The following is a 16,601-nucleotide window of genomic DNA, read 5'->3' as shown; positions in this document are numbered from 1 at the left end:
GATAGTTTTTTTTGACATAGACATGATGAGGTCTTGACAAAATGTGACAGGGTCATGGCAGGCAAGTGACGGGGAAGTAACTAGGTCTTGACAGGGACGTGTAGTGGAATTGACAGGGTCTTGACATAGGCATGATGGGGTCTTGATAGGAACTTTTCAGGAGGGACTTTTTAGGAATGTGACGGGGTCTTGACGGTATGCGACGGGGTCTTGACGGTATGTGACAGGGTCTTTAGGGGAAGGCCAATGGGGACGTGACAGGATCTTTACAGGAACGTTATGGAGACAAGGTATGGTCTTGACAGGGATGTGACAGGTAAACTCAGCTGACCTTTCACTAATTTTCCACTGCATTGTTCACATTTTATTTATTTTCCAAAAAAAAAAAAAATGATGGAATTCGACTCTTTTTTTTTCTGTTCACAAGAAAGTAGGAGACATATTTTTTTAAACTAGAAAGTTAATACATACCTAGTTAGACTAGACTCTAGACTAGAAAGTTGTCAATATATATTTCACATCTACTCGGTGGCGTATGAGAGTGCTAGGTCGTTTGGGCAACAAAGTTTGTCTGTGTCTTTGATAAAGTCCAGTAGGGAATCGGCGCCATTTGTACTGATTGATGGCAGGAAAGGATTTTACCAATCGAACAGACATGGACTTGAAGATCTTCACCCCTAGACCTAGAGGGAACTTGTTCGCTTCCCGTTCGTAGTCTATCTGGTGCCACAACTAGACGTTTCCACGAAGGCCCCCGCTGATGCGACGGGGGCTGAATGTTCCGTTTTTTGTAACCACCGTTACCCACTACTGTAAGTAATTCATATTTTGCATATAAAAACAGTAATCAATAAGCAATCTAATGAAGTTAATGAACGTAACGAAGGAAATATTTTTTTTATGCGGGGTTATCATAACCATTTTTGTAACCATTACGCTCCGTCGCTGAGTGCGTCTGCCCCAGCCACCCTACACTAGGTATGCCACTGTTTCTACTGCTTCCTATTAGCTTTTAATTACAAATTTTATAAGCAGCAGGTGAAAACAAAATGATCAGCATGAAGTTTTACTGTAGGAATGCAATTCTTGTTACACTGTGATATCCTTTACCTATTCATTCATATAAACTATTACACAACTAAGGGCTCAGACAAACGACCATGAACATGCAACTCTTGCTGACCAGGGGGGATAATTCTGACTTCGTCTTGCACCATACATACCATAAAGTGGATCGTCTGAGAGAATTGTGGGATTAGAACCAAGACAACACTTGTAGTGTTATACCACAACCTTGCATCTCGGGCTTAAGTAACTCCCCAGATATAGAATCTAGATCAAGATTGGGTGTTTGGAGTTGGGGGACCAGAAATGTTTTTGTGAGTGCAGCTAGGACACATCTCTCTTTTGGTTAAAATTGTTGCCATTGTTATAATCTTACGTAATCATCTTCTCAATAAGACATTTTTTTTATCAGAAGTCAGTGTAAAGTTAGTGAAAGCAAACATTTCAACATCATATACTTACACGTTATATTATTATCTACTTACACATTATATTATTATCTACTTACACATTATATTATTATATACTTACACATTATATTATTATATACTTACACATTATATTATTATATACTTACACAGTACATTATCATCTACTTACACATAATATTATTATATACTCACACATTATATTATTATATACTTACACATTATATTATTATATACTTACAATTATATTATTATATACTTACACATCATATTATTATATACTTACACATTATATTATCATATACTTACACATTATATTATTATATACTTACACATTGTATTATCATATACTTACACATTATATTATCATATACTTACACATCATATTATTATATACTTACACATTATATTATCATATACTTACACATTATATTATTATATACTTACACATTGTATTATCATAAACTTACACATTATATTATCATATACTAACACATTATAGTGTCATATACTTACACATTAGATACTTTAAACTTTGTATATTTAAACAGGATATACTCAAACATTATTCACTTTGCATCGTACGTGCCAATAACAAAATATTATCTTGAAAATTTTAAGATAGGAAAAACTTCAGAATTATAGTGGGATTATGAACACCCGACAGTGACCTACTTATTGTGCCACATCAAAAAACAAACAGCTGTCCCTTTTAGAAGTGTAAATGTTCACTGTCATGGTGTCAGAAGTAAGGCAAGGTCTGAACTAATTTTACCTTCATTTTCTTGTGGCTGTGGGTCTACAAAACTCTACGCAACGTGATAGTGTGACGCCACACAAGGGCCTACATAGACCGAGATTACAATTTAGTCAAACATCCCACGTCTCTGAATGAAATGCCCCAACACTAAGTATAATCTAAAAATACATGCTCTAATGTAAACATAACAAAATGTTAAGACAAATTTATGAATATTGCCAAAAACTGAAATCCTGTATAAGTCTGACGCCCCAACACATATCTAGTGACCCATCTACACAAGGTTGTTCAACCTGAATCCTAGTCACCCATCTACACCAGGTTGTTCAACCCGAATCATAGTCAACCATCTACACCAGGTTGTTCAACCCGAATCCTAGTCAACCATCTACACCAGGTTGTTCAACCCGAATCCTAGTCAACCATCTACACCAGGTTGTTCAACCCAAATCCTAGTCAACCATCTACACCAGGTTGTTCTACCCGAATCCTGTTCCCCAAAGAATCTCATGAGTGATTAATGGTCGTCCTATTTTCCCGGCTTCCAATCGATGGAAAAAAAAATGTTCATTCTTCGACTCTTTGTATCGATGAAATATTTCATTGCACATTATCGTCTGCTGATTTCTTGGAACTCCACTCACTTCCCTCCCCCACCACCTCTCGATGTATATATAGATGTTTATTGGTTGACCGTGAATATGATGTGGCCATTGCATTAAGAAGTAGAAAAACAAGCGACACACATTTTACAACTACTGTAACAGCCTACACTCTAGAATTCATGGGCTAAAATACTCGAAAAACAAAACAAAAAACAAAGCTTATATTTAGCGTAATTGTATCAATTACTTTGGACCAGTCGTGTAATGAAATTTGTAATAGACCTAGACAAACAATAATAAAATCTGTGCGATTAGAACTATTTTAACTAATTGTTTTTCGTTTAGCGCAATTTACGCATTCTTGCAGCTCGCACTCAATGCGCTATGATCCTAACACTTGTCTGGACTAGTTGGGAAACCGGGAAGGGGGGGGGGAGAAGGGGGGGGAGAAAGGGGGGGGGGGGAGAAGGGGGTATATGCGTAACTATACCGTGATCGCTTTTTAAATGCATTAAAAAAAACGTGTTTATTTATGGCTGAAGCCTCCTCAAAGGGACTAAATCAAGTTATACCACCTCATCTGTCACGCACAATTTCTTTCCCTTGTTCGATACCAAACAAAATAATTAATTACCAATAGTTAATTTTTTTTTTATTGATTCTTATTGTGTAAGGTACAAAATAATTGTGCAAAATTTCGATTTGATCCGAAATTGGATGCGGGAGAAATAGCGTGTACAAACTTTGTTACAATACAGACAGACAGAGTGAGTTGATATCAGCTTTGTCAAGAAGACTAATAAATATTAGTACTACATGTTCTCCATTCAAATGCTAAATTTTGAATTATGCTTTTCTTTCTTACTTCTGACGTATTCTCTATGACAGAGGTTCCCAAACTTTTTGGTGACTCGGGTACCCTTTTTTATATGAAACTTGCCAACGAAACCCTAAGTAAAAAAAATACATAAATACATACCATATAAATAAAAACAAATGTAAAAACATTGTTCTCTCTACAGAGTTAACAAATCTAATCTCTTGATGTTGTGACATTGGTGTGGGCCCTCTGAAGGGGGAGGGTCCGGTGAGCCACACATGTAAAACCACGTAAAAACTAGTTGAAGCCAGAAGCACCGCCATTGTTTAGATCTCCAGATTTGAATAAACACTCTACCAGTAGGGGGGTGGCCATGCACAGGAAGTGACATCACAGATTCTCATCGTTCTCATTAGTTCTAGACTCTGAAGATATTTTTAAAAATGAAAATCTATTTGTATTCAATTCCCGTGACGCTAGTCAGGTGTTCGTGGGATCTTCTCACACAGGTGTTCACCTCCATCAATGACAATCAGATAAAGCAACTGGTTATGAATGTCAGGGTTTAGAAGTTCATGTGTAGCTGAAATGTTCATTAAGTCTCAGATCTTAATGTACAAACTCTGTGTGGGGAATCATGCTTTAATTCTTGATACTTTACATATACTATTCAAAGGAATTAACAGTACATGTAGTCTGTATAATGAAATTAATGAGGGGGGCATTGAGCGATTAGTAATTTATTTTCTCGACAGTATTTTGTTATATTTGAGATAAAATAACACGCTTTACTGCTCATACTTTCTTTGTGTAATGATTGCAAGCCATTTGTAAGTTTCATTTTACAAGTTTTGTTTCATGGTCATTTGATCTTATAATGACATTATTCTCTGACATCTTGTTCTCTTTCATTCTTTCTTCTTTCTCCTCATTGTCTCTCTCTCTTCCATCTCTCCTCTCCCTCAGTCTCTCTCTCTTCCATCTCTCCTCCTTGTCTCTCTCTCTTCCATCTCTCCTCTCCCTCAGTCTCTCTCTCTTCCATCTCTCCTCTCCCTCAGTCTCTCTCTCTTCCATCTCTCCTCTCCCTCAGTCTCTCTTCCATCTCTCCTCTCCCTCAGTCTCTCTTCCATCTCTCCTCTCCCTCAGTCTCTCTTCCATCTCTCCTCTCCCTCAGTCTCTCTCTTTTCCATCTCTCCTCTCCCTCAGTCTCTCTCTCTCTTCCATCTCTCCTCTCCCTCAGTCTCTCTCTCTTCCATCTCTCCTCTCCCTCAGTCTCTCTCTCTTCCATCTCTCCTCTCCCTCAGTCTCTCTCTCTTCCATCTCTCCTCTCCCTCAGTCTCTCTCTCTTCCATCTCTCCCCTCAGTCTCTCTCTCTTACATCTCTCCTCTCCCTCAGTCTCTCTCTCTTCCATCTCTCCTCTCCCTCAGTCTCTCTCTCTTCCATCTCTCCCTCAGTCTCTCTTCCATCTCTCCTCTCCCTCAGTCTCTCTTTCCATCTCTCCTCTCCCTCAGTCTCTCTCTCTTCCATCTCTCCTCTCCCTCAGCCCCTCCCCCCCCCCCCAAGCACTCGCTAATTGCCCTACAAACGTCATTTGCCCATCAACCATCACGTGACATGCCCAACAAAAGGAGGCAAGGGGGACAACTCCCAGGGCCACATGTGTTTAACTCATTCGTCGTCTGCTGACAAACTAACTCAATTGTGCAGCATAAACAAGTTGCCAACTCCGGTAATTGTTATAACCAATTTCTTTTTCCTCTCTGTTCTCCTCAAGAAACAAACATTATTTAATATCGAAGATATACGATAAAAGATATTGGCATATATGTTCGATACATATATCTCGATCATAATGTTGCATAATTTTACATAATGTTACATAATGTTACATAATTTTACATAATGTTACATAATTTTACACAATGTTACAAAATTTTACATAATGCTACATAATTGTACATAATGTTTCATATTTTAACATGATGTTACGTATTTAATACTACATAATTTTACATAATGTTACAAAATATGACATAATGTTACACATTTTTACATATGTATAGTCTATTTTAAGTACACTTTTGATTATTAGTGGATGGCGTCAGGTGCATTTTAAAATGATTTATCCAGCTTGAGACTTTGGATTCCCAGGTCCTATGACAGTTCAATTTCACGCAGTCATACAGACACTGAATAGCTGGTGAAGTTACTAGGAATAGATTACATTTTTAAGCAACCCAAAGCTGATGAAATGTGACTCATTTTTATGTAATATTAACAAATCATACAAACAAATACACAAAGTTATGGTATGACAGAATACATTTTTAAAGAACTAAAGCCACGTGACCATGAGACCAAATATGGAACAGCTTAGTGCACACTTTACTGAAACACATTACATAATGCCAGCTTGTCTCTGATCTGGTCCATTACTGATCCAATACTTAATCAGTACTGACTCAACACTGCCTCAACAATGTTTCGTAGCTGACTAAATAGTGACTCAGCAACAGGTCAACACTAACGTAATACTAACTTAACACTGACTCAACACCTGGTCAACACAAAGGTAATACTAAATTAACACTGACTCAACACCTGGTCAACACAAAGGTAATACTAAATGAACACTGACTCAACACCTGGTCAACACAAAGGTAATACTAAATGAACACTGACTCAACACCTGGTCAACACAAAGGTAATACTAACTTAACACTGAATCAACACCTGGTCAACACAAAGGTAATACTAACTTAACACTGACTCAACACATGGTCAACACAAAGGTAATTCTAACTTAACACTGACTCAACACCTGGTCAACACAAATGTAATACTAACTTAACACTGACTCAACACCTGGTCAACACAAAGGTAATACTAACTTAACCATGACTCAACACCTGGTCAACACAAAGGTAATTCTAACTTAACACTGACTCAACACCTGGTCAACACAAAGGTAATACTAACTTAACACTGACTCAACACCTGGTCAACACAAAGGTAATACTAACTTAACACTGACTCAACACCTGGTCAACACAAAGGTAATTCTAACTTAACACTGACTCAACACCTGGTCAACACAAAGGTAATACTAACTTAACACTGACTCAACACCTGGTCAACACTAAGGTAATTCTAACTTAACACTGACTCAACACCAGGTCAACACTAAGGTAATACTAACTTAACACTGAGTCAACACCTGGTCAACACAAAGGTAATACTAACTTAACACTGACTCAACACCTGGTCAACACAAAGGTAATACTAACTTAACACTGACTCAGCACCTGGTCATCACAAAGGTAATACTAACTTAACACTGACTCAGCACCTGGTCAACACTAAGGTAATACTAACTTAACACTGACTCAGCACCTGGTCAACACAAAGGTAATACTAACTTAACACTGACTCAACACCAAGTACACAAAGGTAATACTAACTTAACACTGACTCAACACCAAGTACACAAAGGTAATACTAACTTAACACTGACTCAACACCAGGTCAACACTAAGGTAATACTAACTTAACACTGACTCAACACCAGGACAAAGTAAACCACTACGGAAAAAAAAATGTGCCCGGTTATACCCTGACAACGTGGCGATTAGTCTGTTTTAGGATGTAATTAGCTTCGTTACTGTAGGAACGTTTTAAAGTCATCAATCAATCAATCAATCAGTCAATCGATTATTGCACTGAAGGAGGGTATACAATTTAAAAATACAATCCATTTATATTTGTAAATAACGGTATCAATCTCTTTTAATGTGATCGCAATGAAATAGAGAGGTTATGCAAGGGAAATAACATACATATTCACAAGAGAAGTAAGATTTTCTAGAGTTACTTCCCATGAAAAATCTCATTTATATATATATATATATATATATATATATATATATATATATATATATATATATATATATATATATATATCCCTAATTAAAAATAAATTCTATTGGAGATCAATTAATTATATTATTTTATAAATGGAGGCAGATCCACAAATAATCCTTTTGGTGTATCCGGTGACTAAAGGAATTGTTAATGTCTATTTAAAGTTACATTCACATTGTATGCAGGTGTTAGCATTGCAGGCTCAAAGTGTCTCAACTCTTGACTTTGTAGCTGTTTATTTCATCTATCACTTTGAAGTTCAATTTAGCATCCTTGACATTGTTGAATGTATTTTGAAAATCTCCACTAGACTATGTGACTTATGTGACTTATGTGACTTATGTGACTTATCTACTCATTCAGTTCAAAGTCATAGTTGAGAGGTCAAGTGTGCTTGAACTTGGCTTGGCTTGGCTACCTAGAAGGGGGCTCGAGGTTCGACACCCGACTCGGGCAGAGTTGTGTTTACTGAGCGCCTAAAGGCAGCACGGAAAACCAACTCCTAGATACCCCCTCCTCCCCACTGGTCCACAAATGAGATTGGACCAAAAGCGCTTTGAGCATGCTATAAGCATGAAAGTAGCGCTATATAAAAGCTATAATAATAATAATAATAATTAGGTGTACTTCTACATTAGCATGTCCATAGTGTGTGACTGTCCATCTCTTGGCCACTGGTCACTATGCCTTGCTTTATTTCTTTTATCTTTCTCTCTATTCTACTTTCTAAGTGACCAGATTAAAAAATGCACTGCTAATCACACCTCAAGGCGTTTCATTACGTGACCATCTTGTGTTATAACTCCTCCCTGCTATAACTTCGCCCTGTTATAACTCCGCCCTGCCCACCTCCATGTACATAGTATGGTAACTACACTGTAGTTGGTGTAGACAAACATGTGCACTATTCGATGTTGTTGCCGGTCATTGAACTGTAGCACCAAACTGCTGGTAGACAACTAAACCGCTGTAGGCGTATTAGATTTTAACTTGTAAAATTTGTAATAACTTGAATAACTTCTTAGTAAACACTATAATAATAAACTTTTATTACAATATAGGGAAAATCAACATGACTTGAAATGAAATAAATGTAGTAATTATTTTAAAAAAATGGTATTTTGATCTAAATCTAAATAAATGTTAAGTACAATTTTATGTGTCGCGAAGTAAGATTGTATACTTTATATACTATACTAAAGTATAGTAAAAAATGTTTTGTTATAAAAAGTATATGCTCATTAAATTACCATCACAACTTTTCAAACCAAAACGGCTTGCGCCAAAATCGTCGCTTACCTTGTAGACTCCTCTTTTCGTTTTCATTTGGTTAATAACATCCTCGTCGTCTCTAGCTCTCTCGTGGTTTGCTCTTAAGTTATCTCAATATGTTGTTACAATGTTATTACAATATATTATCTCAATATGTTATCTCAATATGTTATTGCAATATGTTATTACATTATGAGTGTGTGTGGTTTTTAATTTGTGGTGTGTGCATTGTAAGTGATCTATTTGATGTGTCGTGTATAATGTCTTATGATGTGTACTCTGGATGTGGAGGAATAGTGTAATTCAAGTCTTTAAAGAGTTACGTACTCTTGTACCTTAGATTCAATCAATCAATGATGAAATAGAGATACCAATACTTCAGATGTAGTAGCTCCATTCTTACGGTTTTGATCAATGCAATTTTCTGAGGAATTAGTTTTGATATTTTAAGCTTCGCGTATAGGTGTAGGAGAGATAATCAAAACAATTCTAGTCATTAACACGCTTATCTCCTTCGACTGTTTAATAGTCTGTTGGATACGCGGGATCTCTGAACATTCTCTGTCCGCTTCCTTCTGTTTTGTTGACAGTATTAAAAATATTGCCACTTTTATTTATTCATTCAAGTTGTTCTACCGTCGCTTTGGTTTCATTTCAAGTGTCTTGGCTCGCCACAATGTACCCACACAGCACATGCACACATACATACATTCATACACACACATGTTGTTACCGTTTGTAGATTGATAGTACCAAACTGCTGGTAGACAACTAAACCATTGTAGGGGTAATAGATTTTAAGTAAGAAAACTTCAAATAATTTGAATAACTTACTTTTGTGAACAAAACTAAATAACACTTTATTTATATTATGGAAAAAATGTTTAGGAATGAGATAAAATAACTGCAGTAGACTTTAGTAATTATATTCTTTAACAAAATCTAGCTCACTACAATAACACAGCCTCTCAGTCTTACGTTCTGGAGTCGTCTCCCCTGACTAAGACCAAGTGACGACAGTGCCACCTATGATGCGACATTCACAACCAATCGCTAGCCTCTTTCACCGTCACCATAGAAACTTACACAGACACACACACAGCATAACAACACACACATACACTCATAAAAGCTTAATCACACACGTAAAATCAAACATCACATTAGCACGCACACTATTTCACATACACAACACCCTCTACCACACATTTAAATACACTTTCATACACCAAAGTCTCAGAAACACACACACACACACACACATTTATCACATTAACACACACGATCCCACAAAACAGATTTGAATAACATTCTTACTTTTAATAAAACCTCCAAGATCTTTGGAATACTTAGGGAACAAGAAAGCAGCTCTCTAATCATCGAACCTATGACAACATGGACGCTAAGCTTTAATTTCGATATTTAACCTTATTACGAGCCTGTTTAGTTCCATATGGGATCGATATATTCATTCTTAGCGAGCTTCGGGTCATGTAATCGATACCACGGTAATACACTTTCATATTTATCTCCCCTATGACATGGATGCAAGGCGACATTGTTGGAATGTCTGCCCTTTGAAACACAATCTTGACATTTGGAAACGAAATTCACACAGAAGGACAAACAAGTGTGTGTGTGTGTTTGTGTGTGTGTCTGTTTGTGTTTGTGAAGCTGTAGTTTGGAGTTCAGACACTTTCCTCCTATTGATTGAATGGTATACAGCCCATTGTAATAATCTGTTTTCACACAAATAAACTTTATTTCCCGTGTCTTGCACGACCGTCGACCTATTTATGTGTAGCATCAGGTCCATCTACAGAGAGCCGCTAGGTCATTCTCTTTACACACGCCTTACATTCTCCTTACAGATATTTTACTTTACTTACAGTCTTCTTCAGGGCTTGACTGGGTATCAAAACCGGCCCGGGCATTTCTAAACCATCCGGCCCATAAATTGTATATTATATGATGGACATGGAGGCGCGGTGGCTGAGCGGTAAAGCGTTTGGCTTCTGACGGGGGTCCCGGGTTCGAATACTAGTGAAGACTGGGATTTTTAATTTTGGGATCTTCGGGCGCCACCCAGCTCTAAAGGCGGTTGGTCGTTGTGCTGGCCACATGACACCCTCGTTAACCGTAGGCCACAGAATCAGATGACCTTTCCATCATCTGCCCTATGGACCACAAAATCTGAAAGGGGAACTTTACTATATGATGGACATCCAGTTCTAGGTCTACCTGTCCTCAAAATGATGATGTTAAGTTTGATAATGTATCGATAGATGTAGACATGCTTACAGTGAACACTATGTCCTTATAAGGAATAAAGGTTTTATGTTGCTATTTAATCGTAAAGTGTATAGGCCCTAAAAGGATGAAGCTCTACCGATGTAGGCTCGGAAAATGTGTTCGATTAAATGAGTAGGCCTTAGTAGAGTCTGTAAAAGATTTTAAATGGGATACTTCGCTCAGAGGCTTCTTCCCCTGAAAAAGGATTACTATGAAAAATGTAACAATGTAATAGTGGCATCCATGCGACCCTTAACTTATAGAATACAGACGTAGTTTAAAAAAAGAAGATACTTACTGTGGTCCTATCGGCCCATTTGGATACCGGCCCACCGGGCATTTGCCAGAATGCCCATATAGCCAGTCCGCACCTGGTCTTCTTACATTCCCTTTGCAATATATATATATATATATATATATATATATATATATATATAATAATAATAATAATAATAATAATCTTTCTTGTCCATATGGAAATTTGTCTTACAATTTGTGCATTACACCAAACAAAAAACATTATAACTATAAGAAACCAAAGTGTACATTCACACCAGACTCACTCATAATTTACATGTGACAAAGTTTATACCAGATTCTGCTTACACACTTCTTTTATTTTTCTTAGGGTCTTTTTTTTTTTTTGGACAAGGAAAGCGTCATTTACATTTTCTACACGCGGACCAAAAGACTGAACAAAAATCAGTGGCTTAGCTAGGAATTTGCCATCATTTGGGGGCCCGGGGGGCTTGACCTCTTTGGGGGGTCCTGCAATTATCGTAATATTTAATATTTAATCTAAAAAACACCCGTTTGGGGCCCCCCCTCAATTGGAGGCCCAGGATTCCCTAATTCTCCCCCCTCCTTCCCCAACCCTAGCTACGCCACTGCCAAAAATTTACGTCGATTCTATTGGATCTGAGCCTCTTGGTTCTGTGCTTCGGGCGGAAGTTGTGAAAGGCTTGACTAGTATGAAGTCATGGGATAGATATAGCCGGCTTGTCGTGGGTTGGGCATCACTAAACTCAACTATAAGCCATCAGAAAGTGTACATTTCTTACATCGTAGGTTCTCTGTACGTGTATCCACAGGTGACTGGTGAAGCCGAGTGGAGTTTCGAGAGTGTTCTCGCGTACACGTTCCTGTAGCTCGTGCCATGTATATTCTTATCAATTTTTTATGTTAGAACTTTGTGTCACCTGGTGTACGCTCTAAGGTCTCAAGAGAAGTGTAAACAGAACGTTTATTTATAGATAGGCTTCTATACTTGAGAGTAAATTAATAAAAGGGAAGTATTTCTGCAGGACCTCAGTCTTGAACTTTCGATTTAAAAACTCTATATAAAGGAGACGAATCTATTTAGTTCCTAAGTCTCTAGCTTTAAGTTAGGTCTTCTTTTTAAAATTTGCACTGAATTGGAATTATACATTGTACAACTGTTGAATGCTGATTGGCGTAACTAACACGTACATGCAAAATAGGACATAATTTCTTTCTCAAGACATTCTAAAAATAAAAAAAATACTATATTTACGGTCATTTTTTGACATTCCTTTGATCTAGTGGCGTAGCTAGGGTGGGGGAGGGGTGGGTAGAATGAGAAAATCCCCCAAATGAGTGTGTTTTTTTTTTTGCATTAAATATTATGCAAAATGCAGGGGCCCCCTAAGAAGTCAAGCTCACCGGGACACCAAATGATGGAAAATTTGAATAATAAAAGACTTAACTGAAGTAGCAATTGTGTTTGCTGAGCACCTAAAGGCAATACGAATATCCTCTTTCAAAAACAGATTCACAAAAGATAATATTGCACTAAGCTGGCTATAACATACAACTGCAATTTTATGATGCAGATCTAGCCAATAGCAGTCAAAAGTGGACAAAATTGCATAAGAAACAAATGACATCAGTAGGCTGGTTGGGGACATACCAATTCAGAAATTTTTATGGCATAATAAAGAATAAAAAGCTTGGTCTAACACTCTAGGTCAGGGGTTCTCAACCTGTGGGTCGCGACCCCATTGGGGGTCGATTGACAATTTGCCCGTGGTCGCCTAAGACCATCGAAACTATGGATTGTTATTGTCTATTCTTCTATTGCTGTATCTGTGTGGGGGAGGGGGTCGCGTCAGAGTGGGGGATTGTAAGAAGGGGGTCGACGAGCTTAAAAGATTGAGAACCGCTAGTCTAGGACAACAGACATACGGTATTACAATCTCATTCCATTGTAGCTTTCAAGATTGTTTTTCTTAATTTCTGTGATATCACAGACTGTTTGTATGCCACCATAAATTGTTATTGTTATGTCTATGACACCACAGACTGTTTGTGTGCCTCCATATTTTTATGCCTATGACATCAAAGGCTGTTTCTATGTCACCATAAATGTGGTCATAAATTGATTTCTCTAGCCCTTTAAACCACATGTCATGTTTCACTACACCACTGGACGTAAACTCACTAATTACTCACTAATCTTTCTACTCAACAACAATTGGATCCTCCCCACTGCTCTGCTCTTGTTCAATTATTACTACGGATGTTTACATGACGCATGAGCGAACAGGCGCGCGAGTGTGTGTGTGTGTGTATGTGTGGTCGGGAGTTTCATGATGCCACCGGCCATGGTAAACAGGTTTACTTAGTATGGATGCCGTTTAATTGCGTGTTAGAAATTTGGTTTTAAGCTATATGCATAGAAAGTAAATATTTGAAATTCCATACAAAAGTAGAAAATGTTTTTATTTTTTTTTTTAATGAGACTCAAACTTAAGCCTGTTTACATTAGCACGTTTATTATGTAATTAAATGCTCTCCTTTTAAAATCTATTTTTATATCCATATTAAGTGCAAAAAGGGAACTGTTTGGCTCGCATTTCTTCTTGATAGATGAGACAATTACCTCCCCTTTTTTCATCATGTTGTCAGGTGGTTAATTCCAGATTGTCGTTTCTAGTTCGCCATCTTTTTGACCTCTCCTTGTTGGGTGTGTATTTATCATTGGGCATTTCAGGGTGGTAACTTTTGCTTTAGAGCTGTCGTTTTGGACCGCCATTTTGTTAGTGGTTTTAGATAAACGGGCAGTAATGTGTAATCGTTTCTGTACGTCGTTATTTTTTATAGAAACAATTAAGTAAAACCTAGCCAGAAGATCACGGAAGATATTGTTTTCGTGTTGTCTGCTTCTACGTCTGTCCGTCAAACATTTGTATTTTTTTTAAATACAAGTAATTTATATTCATAAATGCTCGACTTTCTGTTTTCTTAGTTGGACATTAATGGCTGCTGGTCGTGCGGTTTGCTCGCTGGACTGTCGTTTGGATTTATCGATGGTCACGGGTTCAAACCCTGCCCTCCCCCATCCCCCGTCGTCCTGCGGGACGTTTGGACTAGGAAGTAAACTATTTTCAACTCTGAAGGTACATCCGAAGCATGTGGAACAACAAACAATGGACTAGTTACAAAAGGTGTATGCTAGAGGCGAAAGAGTTCAAAGAGATTTGATTCTCTAATTACTTCTATAAGTTTGATTAAAATACTTCGATTATCAAGTCTACCGTATTCTGACCACCGGATACACCAAACAGCTTGTTAGATACATTTAAGAAAATCTCCAAAAGTTTTAATCTGAGGGTTTTTTCGTAGCTAAAAGACATCACTTGAGCTAATTTTATTTTCAACTGACAAGATGGCGTGGTCTCATTAAATATTTTCATTAAAAAAAAAAAAAGAAAAATGTTCAATTATAAAATGTTCAATTATCAAATATTCAATTATCCAACGTTCAATTTATTTGACAGGAAACAAATAGTTAATGAACGAAGATGTTCATCGAACGTTGGTTGGTGGAAAAAAAACAACATCCTGTCATTATTGTAAGCTCATTGGATGGCCCACAATTTCTCGTGTCATAGCGTTCTTCTCAAAATCAAGGGCAGATAATCATATTCTGCTGTCAAGCTCTTCTGACGTATAACGATTGTCTCCTGCTGTTGTGGTGCCCAACCCTTTCGATCTGAGGGCCGTAGACATTTCCAGCACATGTGTTAATGGTGTGATCACCGCTTAGTGGAGTCATACCACCGATTGGAGTCATACCACCGATTGGAGTCATACCGTCGAGCGGAGTCATTCCACCAAGTGGGGTCATAACACCAATTCGATTCATACCTGGATTCATACCATCGATTGGAGTCATACCATCGATTGGAGTCACACTGCCTAGTGGAGTCATACCACCGATAGGGGTCATACCACCGATTGGAGTTACACTGCCTAGTGGAGTCATACTGCCGAGTCGAGTCATACTGCCTAGTGGAGTCATACCTGGAGTCATACCTGGAGTTATACCACCGAGTCAAGTCATACCTGAAGCCTTTATTTTTGGACTTCCAACAATTAATATTTTTAAAATGTCTAAGAATAAATAAAAAGGAAAACAATAAAAACACAGCGACAATAAAGTCCTCAGCATTACAAAACAATCAATAACAAAATAATTCTGAGTTCTGAGACTTTAAAAAAAAATTCAATGACTAAGATCAAACAAAAGGATTCATGTGTCCCAAATGTCTACATAAACGATTCATTTTTTTAAACACATTATAATAATAATAATAAGAATAAGAATAATAATAATGGCCGCCGGAAGCTATGGCGTGTTTTCCTTCTCTCTGACTCATTGCACTTTTTAGCGAGATCAAGGAAGTATTTGTACTCTAGACTTTACAAATACTGAAGTACTGCTACATGGTTGTAGGTCTGCATATATTTAGGATGTTTTTATGCATTGGGTTTGAAAACTTTCTTAGTTTTAAGATCACTTCTTATCCTAGGCTAGGGACGCCATTTTCGCTGCGTCACTTCCATGATTACTAGACCTAGATCTAAAAAGCTTGTTTACTGAGACAGTAGATCAAAATAAACTAGTTAACGCACGTTCATTTTTTTTATCTTCATTTTTGAATTTTGAGGAAATAGAACGGACCCATTGCTTCTTCCAAGACAGCGATGAATATGAAATAAATTAGGCGGTAAATATTATTCACCAATGAGTCGAGTGTTTACTGAGGGTAATTCACAACCTCATGACCAAACACAAGAGGTCGGTCTACTCCCTGACTCGCACCCCACACAATTGAGAGGTGCTGTTGGTGGTAGAACAAGAGGAGCCGCATGATTGGCTATTAAAAACCCTGGACATCCATAGAATCAACCCAAGAATAAAACAACTATTGAAAGTCTGTATGGATAATTGGAAGATAAACCTGCACCTAAATCGTGATAAACTAGGTTCTGTGCACATAAGAAGAGGTATATACCAGGGTGACTCACTATCTCCACTCTGGTTCTGCCTAGCGATTAATCCTCTATCTACATTACTCCAAGACTCTACAAACGGTTTTAGGGTTGACACTAAATGTACAAAATGTGTGTC

General features: G+C 37.5%; 1 protein-coding gene across 6 annotated transcripts in view; it reads left to right on the top strand.

The window, feature by feature from the left end:
• LOC106073575 (neuroglobin-like) overlaps positions 1 to 16,601 on the top strand; it is a 254,252-nt gene that overhangs the window by 126,474 nt on the left and 111,177 nt on the right. The window lies entirely within an intron of this gene.

The sequence above is a fragment of the Biomphalaria glabrata genome, chromosome 3, assembly GCF_947242115.1.
Source record: "Biomphalaria glabrata chromosome 3, xgBioGlab47.1, whole genome shotgun sequence".
In the NCBI taxonomy this organism is placed as follows: Eukaryota; Metazoa; Mollusca; class Gastropoda; family Planorbidae; genus Biomphalaria; species Biomphalaria glabrata.
This window is presented reverse-complemented; position numbering and strand designations above follow the sequence as displayed.